The sequence below is a fragment of the Callospermophilus lateralis genome, chromosome 6, assembly GCF_048772815.1.
Source record: "Callospermophilus lateralis isolate mCalLat2 chromosome 6, mCalLat2.hap1, whole genome shotgun sequence".
In the NCBI taxonomy this organism is placed as follows: domain Eukaryota; kingdom Metazoa; phylum Chordata; class Mammalia; order Rodentia; family Sciuridae; genus Callospermophilus; species Callospermophilus lateralis.
In genome coordinates, this window is record NC_135310.1 from 63047366 (window position 1) to 63057339 (window position 9974).

The following is a 9974-nucleotide window of genomic DNA, read 5'->3' on the forward strand; positions in this document are numbered from 1 at the left end:
GTTGCCATAAGACTAGGGCCTAGGGAAAGGATCAACTTCAGATAGAAAGTAGCTTGCCAACACATAGGTCTTAAACTTCTAGACTCCAGAACTGTGATACAATGAATTTCCACTATTTAAGCCACTCACTTTGTTGCCCAAGAATACAATGGTATTGTAAATACGTGATTAGATTAATAAATTAATAAATTACTGGTTTACTGTTAGTCTCACTCCTATGGTAGGAAAGTCATTAGAACTGGTAAGTCCATTTAAGAATATTAATATTACTTTAAATTTGTAAGTGATGCTTTTTTTGCAACACATGTAGAACAATTAGAACAATACAGAGATTAGTATAGTTCTTGTACAAGGATGACATGCAAATTGGTGAGGCATTCTACACTTTTGGAACCACCAGATGACCCAGATATTTTACTTTTTGGTATTTATCCAAAAGAACTAAGCATACTATAGTAACACATGCATACCTGAGTCTATAGCAGTGCAATTCACAACAGTCAAGTTATGGGAACCAGCCTTGATGCCTTTCAACAGATGAATGGATAAATAAAATGTGTTATATACACACAATGGAATTTTATTCTGCCATAAAGAATAATGGAATGGTGCCATTTGCTGTAAATGGATGGAACCGGAGGGGTTGTGGCTCAGCGGTAGAGTGCTCACTTTGCATGTACAAGACCCTGGATTCGATTCTCAGCACCACATAAAAATAAATGAATAAAATAAAGGCATTGTGTCCAACTACAACTAAAAAAATAAATATTTTTAAAAAATAAAAAAAATAATAAATGGATGGAACCGGAGAACATAATGCTAAGTGAAATAAGCCAGACTCAGACTCAGACACAGTGAGGAAAAATAGGAATTTAAGAAGAAAGGGTTCTCATGAAAATAGAAGGGGATCAAGAGGGAAGGTGGAGGGAAGGTCATGGAAAAGAATTGGGGAACAAAATCTACTAAATTATGCTATGTCCATGTATGAATATATCACAATGAACATCGTGTGTGTGTGTGTGTGTGTGTGTGTGTGTAATTATAAAGCACTAATTAAAACAATCACAAAAATAATAACAATAAAAGACAGACCTGTAAAATGGACCAAGGATATCAAGCATGGAGGAAGAAAGGGAAAGGGAAGGTACTAGAGAATGAGACTGATCAAATTATGTGCATATATAGATATGACATAATGAGTTCCACTATTATGTATAATTATAATGTGTAAATTTTTTTTAAAAACCTACAGGTGAAGAACAGCTTATGACTAAACCACTCAATATCAAGTGAATTTTTTGGTTAGATTGGAATATTATTGGGAAATGGTTTTACACAACTCCTAAAATACTCTAAAATCAGAAAATATAAGCAACCAAATCATTTTAACCCTTAACTACTAAGCAAACACATGCATTTTTCTCTTTTTAGAGAAAGATACACCATTGGAGCACTGACTTTGTCACTTGAAGAATGAAATTTCAGAAGGAAAACCAGTTTCTGCAGTGCTTTTCCAGATCTTTGAGTAAAAACGACGATTAAAAGATTCTGCATACAAACCACTAAAGCTATGCTTCATGAATAAAATAGCAGAAGCAAAACAAATGGATGTAGATTCTCAGAATGGCAGATGGTGAGCATACAGAATAAAGCATGTCCAGTTTTATGGTCAACTTGAAATTATAAACCTTGAGAACCATGTGGGTCTATAATTATGTTGTTCAGATACAATAGATATAACAGATAATATGCACTAAAAGAGATTTACTGAAAATCTGAACAAATAAGAAAATAACTTTACTTGCTTCTTATTAACAGTTCTTTAATAAATATTATTCCCTAAATATGAAATTAGCTGGTTTCATAAATGGAAGAAAAACTCTCATGAATTATATGTATGAAATATTTTGCTCTAAAAATGATACTTAGAACATTATAAAGATAAAAAGTAGGATAAGAAGTGTATTTTATGCTAAAATTTTTGCAACTTCTTGATTTTTTATTTTATTGATCCATTTTTAATCTATAGATTTTATAGATAATCTATTTACTTATATACAATTCACATATGTAATACAATTATATAGCAGTCTATAATCAGTTGAGTTCTAATAAATGCATACAATTTTTAACCCTCACCAAAACAAACATGATAGATCCTCTCTCCATATAAACCCCTTATGACTCTCCAAAGTCTCATCCTCCCTCTACTCCTGTTACCTGGAAATCACTGATATGATTCTGCCCTATTCTAGAATGTCATACAAATGAAATCATCCAATATATAGCCATTTCAAACTGGCTTCTCTCACTTAACATATTAATGTACTGGATCTATTCATGTCATTGCAAGTACCAATAGTCCATTTCATCTGATGGTTGAGTTGTATTCCATTTTCTGGATGCACAGCAACTTGTTTATCTAACCACCAGCTGAAGGATATTTGGGTTGTTCCCAGTTTGGAAACAAATAAAACTGCTATAAACATTAGTGTACTTTTTTGCATTTTTCTCAAATAAAAATAACTAAGAATGAGAATGCTGAGCCTTATGATAAACATATTTTGAACTTCATGAGAAATCACTTACTGTCTTCCACAGAGGTTACTAATTCCTAATTTTGAATTCCTAATCAGCAGTGCTCAAGAGTTCCAATTGCAGGATGGGGGTAGCTCAGTGATAGAATGTGCACGTGTTTAGCATGAAGGAGGCCCTGGATTCAATCCACATCACCAAAGAAAGAATAAAAATTACTCTGCATCCTTGATATCACTTAGTACTATCAGTTTTCATTCTGTATTTTAACCATTCTAGCAAGTGTGTACTGGTAACACATTGCAAATTTACTTTGCATTAATAACAAATGATATTTCGAATTACCATATATGTTTATTTACCATTCAGATCTCTTTTTGGAAAAGTGTACATTCAAAGTTTTACTTGTTTTTTGTTTTTTTTTCAGAGACACAAACAAAAGTTTGTGGACCATCTCCAGAGGGAGATACAGACTCTTTTAACCCTTTTTAACATCAATTTGTATAATTTTGATTATTGTCTTTTGAGAATTCTGTTTACATTCAAGATACTAGCCTTTTATAAGGCATGTAAATACTGAAAATATTTCTCTGTGGCTTGTCTTTTGATTGAAAGTTGCCTGTGCCTAGAATGCAAATGAGGAAGTCTTGGGGGTTACAGTTTTGGGAGCACCACCACCACCATCCTGAGTTTTTACCTCCAGAAACCCCAGCAGATCCCCACAGTAACAAGACCCAGGATGGAAACAGGTACTAGCTCAGGAGGGCTTTATTGGAGAGTAGCCTTTCATCTTTACATTGTCTAAGTTTGTTTTTGTTTTTGTTTTTGTTTTTGTTTTCCTGTTTCTCAAATTTAGGATTATACTGTTTACTTTTGAATTTATACTTTTTTTCTTACATTTCAATGTACTAAATAATTGGAAAATTAACTATGTTAATTTGGTTGGCATCTATAAGCCAAACATGTATCATCAATTTTGATTAAAATATTTATGAGGTATAAAAAGAGAAATGGAAATATAAAGCACAATATGCATTAGAATTCATCAAACAACAAGACATTTTAACGGAACTTATTAAATGTAAAATCAAAAATAACAACCTAATAATAATGATGGCTTATTAAAGAGTTGTTTGAATTCAATTGTTTGTCTCTGAAATGTTTTGTGTAGAGAAAAAGTAGAATTCAAAGTAGATTAGTTAAGATTAATATTAGATTCGGTAAATTCAAGAGCATATAAAAACTATATAAATAACAAATGAAAACCTAAAAGGGAAAAGGCACTTTTACTGATAAAAGCATCTTTCAATAATGTAGCTTGAAAACATGGAAAGAGCTGGGACAAAAAGAATAGTACCAAATGCTACAAAACTAATAAGGAAAACATATAAAAATGCACATGGAGTAGCTTGATTGATGGAAGAAATGCCTACATCTTTTCAAATGGAAAAAGGAACCAGGCAGAAAAATAACTTAAGTGCTTCTTGATTGTAGAATTCTTGAACAAGGTCGAGAAACACTGCAAAGAAGAATGCATAGGTTAAAATTGAGCAATGGGAAGTGAAAGAAAATAAGTATCAGGTATAATGAGCCCAGATTACAAATATAGAAATAAAATTAAAAATTTTAAACATAAAAAAAATGTAAAATTTTCAAAGGTAAGAAATATACCCAAAATGAGAATCTTAACCAACAATATGCTTTTAACACTGAAGACAAAATAAATTCCAATCTTATGCCAAGAAGATAAAATAGTGGGGTTTGAAGATATTACCATATCAATATAGTTCTAATTTAAGGGCTAGGAGTATAGCTCAGTGGTAGAATACATGCCTACCATTTGCAAGGCCCTGAATTTGACCCCTAGCACACCCACCTCCAAAAAAAATCCTAACTTGAAATGACACAGAAGGGATATAGCTCAATTGGTAGAGGCCTTGTCTCGCATGCACTAGGCCCTGGGTTCAATCCCCAGCACCACAAAAAAGAAAAGAAAGAAAAGAAAAAAAAAATGGCACAGAAAATCTCAAAAGCCAACTAAATACACGAATTAACCCACAATAGGTGACCACACATCTAGTTTCCAACATGGTTGTTTAAATCATGAGCTTCTCTCATAATCTAACACGTCTGCTACCTCCTTGTGTTAATTTATTTTATGGAAAATACCAAAGAAAAACCACAGGTTAAAAGTTTAATTATTTCAAAATTGACTGCAATAAATAAAAAATGTAAAAAAAAATTTAAAAACAAAAAGGAAAGTAATATTTATCAAGTGCCTATTCTATATCTAAGCCATTGTCATTTAATCTTCACAGCAAAACTTTAAAGTCAATATTGTGGTTCATATTGCATAAATAAAGAAACTAAAGAAATTTGAGAAATCAACCCTTAGAACACCACTGTAAAAAGCCTGGTAAATGAACTCAAATGTAGGTCTCTAAAAGCAAAGTCCATGTTCTTTGCTTCCCTACTATCACTAAATCTAGTGATAACCTAATGAAAACATGAAAGTATAAATTCTAGGAATCTACATTATAAAATTAATTCAGCTTTATAGAATGTTTGAAATTTTTAAAAATGATGTTACAGTCTGTAGGTAAAGAAGATACCTGACTATTTAAACAAGCTATTTAGGAACAAAATGCTAGACATTAGGTTTGTGGTGGACACCTACCCTAAGTACCAAAGGACCCAAAGCTCCTCTAGGGTATCCAAAAAAAAAAAAAAAAAAAACATTAGCACCTGTTTGCTTAACCAGCTCTATATACCTCATGTTGAAATATAGATTGGAATTCAATCTAATCATTTAAATCCATGAACACGTTATGGTGACTTAGAAATCATACAAGAGGGTTCTGGAATAATGACACAAGGAACAGATATGCCTTGGTATACAAAACTAAAATAATAATAACAGTTTTATACCTACACTGTGCTTATACTGTCACATGTACTGTTCTACACATATTACAAATAAAACTCATTTAATCTTCCCAACAATCCAACGAACAAGGTATTCATCAGTTATAGTATATAACTGACACCAGCAGTTTGTCTCCAGTGGACACATCCTGAGTCACTGTATTGTACTGACTTTCTGAGGTCCTTTGATGTCTTGGGCATACATGGAACCCCTGGATGCCTGGGAAATGCAGAAAGTTGAAAGTGATGGTCTTAAGGGTAAAGGAGTTGGAGAGAGGCCGTCAGCAATAAGAGAGTATGAAAAATAAACAAAACCTCATGACTTTGCCTAGATCTTCACCAGTTCATTTTATATGATAGGAGAAGAAAAGAAAATGATACATACTTGATGTTTTAGATAAGATCAATAGGGGAAAATAGGACATAAAAAAAGCTAAAAAGAAAAGGGGAAATTTCAGGGGGGAAAAGAATGATTATTCATTGGATAAAATAAATGTTGAACTAAGAAGGGAAGAAAAGAAATGGTGAAGAATTCATAAAAAGTGTTTTTATAAAAGAAAGAAGAAATTTGTATCTCTGTCAGCTTGGCTGCTCTAACAAGCATCATAAACCAGGTAGCTGATAAGTAACAGAAATTTATTTCTCACAGTTCTAAAGGTTGGAAGACAGACTAGGGTACAGCATAGTCCCTTTCTGGTAAAGCTCCTCTTCCAGTTTGCAGACTGCAACATGGTAGGAAAGGACTAGTGAGCTCTCAAGTTTCTCTTATATGGCACTAATTCCATTCAAAGAACTCAACTCTCATGACCTAATTGCCTCACAAAGGTGGCACTTCCTAATACCATGACAAGGGAAGTTAGGATTTCAATATGTGAATTTCAAGGAGACAAAAATGTTCAGTTCACAGAATTTCTAAGTCAGTAATAATGGCATTTAAAATAAAAAGGTATATGAGAAGAGATATACCTACGCGTTTTGCTTAAGAAACAAATACCTAGAGTCTTTCTGAAAATGCTTTAAAAAAAATAATTCTTAAGATTTCAGGACTGGGCTAGGGATATGGCTCAAGCGGTAACGCGCTTGCCTGGCATGCGCTGCGTGCTGGGTTCGATCCTCAGCACCACATAAAATAAAATAAAGATGTTGTGTCCACCGAAAACTGAAAAATAAATATTAAAAACTCTCTCTCTCTCTGTCTCTCTCTCTCTCTTTCTCTCTCTTTCTCTCTCTCTCTCTCTCTCTCTCTCTCTCTCTCTCTCAAAAAAAAAAAAAGAAAAAAAAAAGATTTCAGGGCTCAGGTAGCCAAAAGTTGAACTTACGGTTTAAGCAAGTAATTTGTTAAATTATATCCACTGAATTACAAGCTTCACTAGTTCCTTTTATTTAAACATCTTAATATTGATGAAGAAAGAGGACCTATACATTTGAATAGGTATAAATAAAAGGATTCATGGAACACAAAGCATCCTGAACCCCATCCTCGTCCTCATTCCTCTTGAGCTTCTCTCATAATCTGACACATCTGCTTCCTCCTTGTCTGGTGGGCTCCTTCTTCATTACTTAGAGCCTACCTAGGAAGTGGATCTTACAAATGGAGGTAAGTGTGGGTAAAGTACCATCCCTCTCTGGCCCTTCTGCTTCAGTCCGGCCTGCCTGGAAGGTCAAATATATCATCAAATGATTCAGGGTTCTGCCTTGAACAGCTGGGAGGAATTATGATTGTTTGCTCAGCCTATTATAAGAAACATGGATTCAGAGATAGATAATACCAAAATGAAGTTGAGACGCTAAAAAGTCCTGGTTAATTTCCATTAGGAAATCCCATTGATCTTAGATTCAAAAATATATGCAGGATACAACACCTCTGACCATCTCCACTGTTAGCATCCTGGTCTGAGTTACCATCATCACCTGATAGGATTACTGGAAAACCTCCTGCTTTTTAAAATTTCTATCCTTAATTTCCTAACCCCACCCCCACAGATTACTGCCAGTTTAGTAGCCAGATGGATTTTTAAAAAATATTAGTCATGCACTGCCACATTCTTCCAAACCTTGCAAAGCCTCTCAATTTCACATGGAGCAAAATACCTTAAAATAACCCATAAACCTCTATACAGCTCCCAGTTGGCCTCTGACCCTTTCTCCTATCACTCACTTTGTCGATTCATTCTCCACACTGGCCTCCCTGCTGTTATCTGAATTTGCCAAGCAAGGCAGAGCATTTGTAGTTACTGCTCCTTTTGTCTGGAACTCTCTACCCTTGGATGTCAATATAATTGGTTTCCTTGCCTCCTTTAAGTCTTTGCTTGTCTTCTCCGTGAAGGCTGCTCTGATCAGACAGTTTAATTCTACAACCTACTTTTTTCTTCCCACCTGGCCCTCTGGACCCCTACTTACGTTTCTCTACTTATTTTGGCCATGTCATATAATAATTTACTTAATATGTTTACAGTCTATCATCTATCTTCTTGGTAGAACACAAGCCCCTAGGGATCTAGCCTCTTGTGCCAGCTATGGGTCCATCTATTTGCTCTCAGTTTTCTTGTGAACCTTCCTTTGCTCATTCTCTATCTAAGAGGCCCTGGTTCTTGTAGATGCATTCTCAGGTCAGTGAAGAAGCCTTACTGAAATGGGCTGGTTGGTTAAGGTTAAGGATTTCAACCCCACTTTACATTGGCCCTCCAAAATCCTGATGTTTCCAGAAAGATCTTTAATACAATCAGTCTAGTAGGTTATCATTAATTGGAATGAAGAGGTTATTACTAACCTGAAGACTACCAAGAGTTAATGCCACTTTCATGCAGGTTGGACATAATCAGGCCATGTCTTTGGTATAGGGAAAAAAAAAACAAAGGTTTTGCTCAATTTGTGCTTAAATATTTGTTATGCTTTGTATTGGTTTTCTTGAAATTTTAAATATAATATTATATTCACTTGAAAGGACATACAAGTTGAAAATTATTGCAGTAAGTTACTAAAGCTAATTTATCTTCTCTTGATTATTTTCTATAACTATTCCCTGATGTTTCCTTCTGTCTTTTATGTTTTTTGGAGTAGGTCTGCAGTGTTTCAGAAACAGTCATGGTGAGCTAGCTGCATGCTAGCGTTCCAAAGTCTGTTTCCATATTTCCAACCGACAGTAGGCTATTTGTTCTTGGATATATCCTGAGGCAATCTTGACACAGAAATGCAAAGTAATCACAGTTATCTGGAATCTTTGATTAAAATTTACAGTGATAGCCTTGGCAGCAGAAATATTCCTATACACCAAGGTGTCATAAAATTTGTTTTGGGGACTGTGATTAGATAATGAATCCATAAAACCCTGCAAAAGTACCTTTAAATTTATTATAAAGGCTACCCTTCATTCAGTCTACCCATCAGCTGGGCAATTTATTAACATTATGCCTTTGATTTATCACTACTTCTGCTGATGCTATATTCTTATCATTCCCATTTTACAGAGAAAAAACTGACACTCAGACTGAAATAGCTAAGAGTGACAGAGGTGGGATGTCCATACTTATCTTCTGATCCCCAAATTTACGTTGTTCCCATTAGATCTTCTAATCTTGGGTTTTATAAAGAATAGGATGGAAAGAAATGGGAACACACAAATAATTAAAATTTTTATGATTCCCAGGTAAAATAACTTCATTTCAGAAGGGCATAAATATATTCATTTCAGGGGGATATTGAAGTATATTGAAGCCAATGATCCAGGTAGAGACTGGGTCAACTGAGAACACTGCCTGTTCTATTTTGTGCTAGTGGTGCCTACCTATAATATAATAATAATTTAATTATTTTTAAACTGGTAAGAAGAACTAATTTGACAGATATTTAGATGAAGAATCACTGATGAATCTAGGAAGAATACACAGGTAAAATTTTCCTATTATTAAGTAATAATAGGAGATTTCAGGATTTAATACTTGCCTGTTGCTCAGAGAAGCACATTCATGTCATATACATTACGACCTCCAAACTCTTCTCCAGCAATTATTTAGCTGAGGAAATTGAGACTTAAGTTTAAAATTTGCCCAAGATATAAAGTGTCAAGAGTTGAAAACTAAAACCCAAGTTTTCTTTTTTGTTAACCAAAATTCATTATGTGCCTCCCATCCTCATATACCTCTCAAAAAAAACTGTAATTATTCAAATTATCATAGCACAGAATATTGTACACAGTTATACTGGAAGTCAGCTATACACAGTTGTAAAACACAGAACATTGATCTATTGGTTCTGTGATAGTAATATATATATTTGTGTGTGTGTGTGTGTGTGTGTGTGTGTGTGTGTATCTCCACTTTTTAACATACCACTTTGGAGAGAGATCTTATAACCATAATAATATATCCAATGTAACACATCTTTTGGTATACACATCTTTAAGAAGTCTCCTCATATTGACTCATAGTGTGGCGTATGATAAGAAGTCTCCTCATATTGACTCATAGTGTGGCTTTGACCAATAGGACATGATCAAATATGACACAGCATAAGCT

At 34.1% G+C, this 9974-nt stretch overlaps 1 pseudogene; it reads left to right on the top strand.

Moving 5' to 3' along the window:
- The first annotated feature begins 288 nt into the window (after positions 1-288).
- LOC143402737 (U6 spliceosomal RNA) lies at positions 289-389 on the top strand (annotated as a pseudogene).
- The last annotated feature ends 9585 nt before the right edge of the window (positions 390-9974 follow it).